General features: G+C 48.4%; 1 pseudogene; it reads right to left on the reverse strand.

Annotated features, from left to right (window-relative positions):
* Positions 1 to 2,821: 2,821 nt before the first annotated feature.
* LOC126095688 (5S ribosomal RNA) lies at positions 2,822 to 2,939 on the reverse strand (annotated as a pseudogene).
* Between the last annotated feature and the right edge of the window lie 498 nt (positions 2,940 to 3,437).

Genomic DNA, 3,437 nt, shown 5'->3' on the forward strand with positions numbered 1-3,437 from the left:
GGCCACTCTTCAGCTAGGACATGGTTTACGCAAAACAGGTGCGCGAACTGGCGACCCTCTGACGCAAAACAAGCGTGGAACGTCGAACGGTGTTTTGCGGAACTAATTCAAAGATTCCTGGCATTACCCTGATGTGAGCTGACAACCATAGCTCTGCCCATCAACCGACGAACGGCAACAGGGCAATCCCTCGGCCAATCGGAGCGCTTGGCACCATGTTTCCATAATTTAAAAATGGGGCGTTGTCGACCTACACAACATTAGTAATTTTGGTTCCTACTGGTATCAGCTATTCAGGGTTAGAATTTCGTGACACAACTTTTCTCCACACTATATATATATATATATATATATAAGTGGATGCCGTTTAGCATATGTGTGAAAGACACATAAATTTTAGAATAAGATATGTACCCTGAACACCTAAGGCGCTGAAATTTTGGTAAAGCTTACTCCACATTTGCAAACCACCTCATGTAACAAAATCATCACTGCACTGCGATAGAAGCTCCAGTAAGCAGTGTAATACATGGTACAGTCACATCAATGTGACCACAGCCTGTGTTTAAAGTCAACGTGCAATAACCACTCACATACGGGAGGTGGCAGCAATGGAGGGTATATAGAGAGTGTCGGGAGGCGTGGGGCGGGAGGAAATGTGTGGTCGCTGACATAATGCAGAAGCGTTGCGATTTATCTGACCTCCGAAAGGGCATGATCATTGACTTTCAGGTAAGGATGAAATCATTTCCGAAACGACTAAGACTGTAAACTGAAACTGCGTGCTGCCTTGGTTAAAGTATACCGTGGATAGCAAAATGACGCTATTCAAAACGGCGCAGAGACAATTGTAGTCCACCAGACCCTATAGACGACAGGGGGTGAATGACGTCAGCGGAGACACGTACGGTCATAGAGACAGGCAACTGTTGAGCAAAAAATGGCTCTAAGCACTATGGGAATTAACATCTGAGATCATCAGTCCCCTAGACTTAGAACTACTGAAACCTAACCAACCTAAGGGCGTCACACACATCCATGCCCGAGGCAGGATTCGAACCTCCGACTGTAGCAGCAGTGCGGTTCCGGACTGAAGCGCCTAGAACCGCTCGGCCACAACGGCCGGCACTGTTCATCAGCTGACTGCCCAGATTAGCTAAGGGGATACCAACACTGTCTCCTCAACGACTGTTCAGCTGACATGTCTGTGGGGCTCCACAGCAGACGCCTCGTTCATGAATTTATGCTGATGTTGTTCATCGGAAGCGAAGGGTGCAATTTGCACACCTATGCCGCAACTAGACCTCCACTGAGTGGCCGCAGATAAACTCTACAGATGAATCATGTTTTGTGCTCTTTCGTATAGATGGCAGTTGGCGTGTACGGCCTGAAGCGTCTGAAAGCAAGCAGACTACAAAAATCTTTGGACGGATCCAGGCCGTAGAGCATTCTCTGGCTGATCTCGTCATTCTGGAAGGGGGATGAACACAAGTATTCGCCTATCCTTGGGAACCACGTCTGTTTCTCCTGGGCACAATGGCATCTACCAGCAAAGAATGCAACGCGTCACTAGCTCGCAGTGTACCTGCGTGGTTCAAAGAGCACCACGATGCGATTAGCGTACTCCCCTGACAACCATACTCCCCGTATTTGAACCCAATCGCCGGCCGGTGTGGCCGAGCGGTTCTAGGTGCTACAGTCTGGAACCACGCGACCGCTACGGTCGCAGGTTCGAATCCTGACTCGGGCATGGATGTGTGTCATGTCCTTAGGTTAGTTAGGTTTAAGTAGTTCTAAGTTGTAGGGGACTGATGACCTCAGCAGTTAAGTCCCATAGTGCTCAGAGCCATTTGAACCATTTTTGAACCCAATCAAGAATCTGTGGGACCACTTCGACCGGGCTGTTTGCGCCATGGAGCCTCAACTGTGAAATGCAGCGCATCTGGCCACGGTACTGGAGTCGGCATGGTCCCACATCCACGTCAGTACCTTCCAGAATCTCAGTGATACTCCTCATGCACGTCTCGCAGCAGTCCGCACTACAGAGGATGGTTATTGATGCTTTTGACAGGTAATCGTACTAATGTCACTGGACAGTGTAATCCGTAGACAACTTATGTCCACCGTGAAGGATCCACTACAGTTACTTTAAACATTAAAATTGACTTACACTGCCTGTATCATTTGAACATATAGTTTTTAAGGTTACGATTTCGGCCTAAAATTTTCAACACAGATTTTGCCTGTGTTACGGATGACACGCTGCATTTATTGTAGCCATGACGCTGAAATGGCTCGACAGCAACGACAGCATAATACTATATCGCCTACGTTCAATTAATTATTGATATTTCTCTGCCTCGTGATGACTGGGTGTTGTGTGATGTCCTTAGGTTAGTTAGGTTTAAGTAGTTCTAAGTTCTAGGGGACTGATGACCTCAGCAGTTAAGTCCCACAGTGCTCAGAGCCATTTGAACCTTTTTTGGATTATTGTTAAATTTTTAAGTTGTTCAAAACTTGCGGTTTCCAATAAACTACCGATTCCTACTACGATATTCATCATCTTCAGGATACCACAATCTCCTACTTTCGTGATAAAAAGAGTAAAATAAACTCCTCCATGACAGGCCATGAAGGCCTAACTGTACCGACCGGCCGCCGTGTCATCCTCAGCCCATAGGCGTCACTGGATGGGGAGACGGAGGGGCATGTGGTCAGCACACCGCTCTCCCGGCCGTATGTCAGTTTCCGAGACGGGAGCTGCTACTTCTCAATCAAGTAGCTCCTCAATTTGCCTCACAAGGTTTGAGTGCACCGAGATTGCCAACAGCGCTCGGCAGACCGGATGGTCACCCATCCAAGTGCTAGCCCAGCCCGACAGCGCTCAACTTCGGTGATCTGACGGAAACCGGTGTTACCACTGCGGCAAGGCCGTTGACCCATTCTTTCTCGCAAGAAACTCAAAAAATTCTCTCAGTCCGCGAATTGCGTGTGGGGACAACCCCAATTCGACTGAATAAAAATTGATTTACTTTCAGACGACTGTCGTCCGAAGTCTGCGCGTTCGGGTGTTGTTCTGAGATCGCTCACGTACTGGTATACGATCTGAAAACATCGGCTGTCTTCGGACGATGTCGATCGTCGGCGGAATCCTCCGCTATCGGTGCCACTGCGATCTCAGCCTTAGATCCTTGGGCAGCTGAAAAATTGCGCTCTTGTTTGGTATTCTACAGGCTCATAAAACTTAGCCCCCCGATTTGTCAAAAACGCCTGAAATGTGCTTCGTAGCCGGCCGGAGTGGCCGTGCGGTTCTAGGCGCTACAGTCTGGAACGGAGCGACCGCTACGGTCGCAGGTTCGAATCTTGCCTCGGGCATGGATGTGTGTGATGTCCTTAGGTTAGTTAGGTTTAATTACTTCTAAGTTCTAGGCGACTGA

This window comes from Schistocerca cancellata, chromosome 1 (assembly GCF_023864275.1).
Source record: "Schistocerca cancellata isolate TAMUIC-IGC-003103 chromosome 1, iqSchCanc2.1, whole genome shotgun sequence".
Lineage (NCBI taxonomy): Eukaryota > Metazoa > Arthropoda > Insecta > Orthoptera > Acrididae > Schistocerca > Schistocerca cancellata.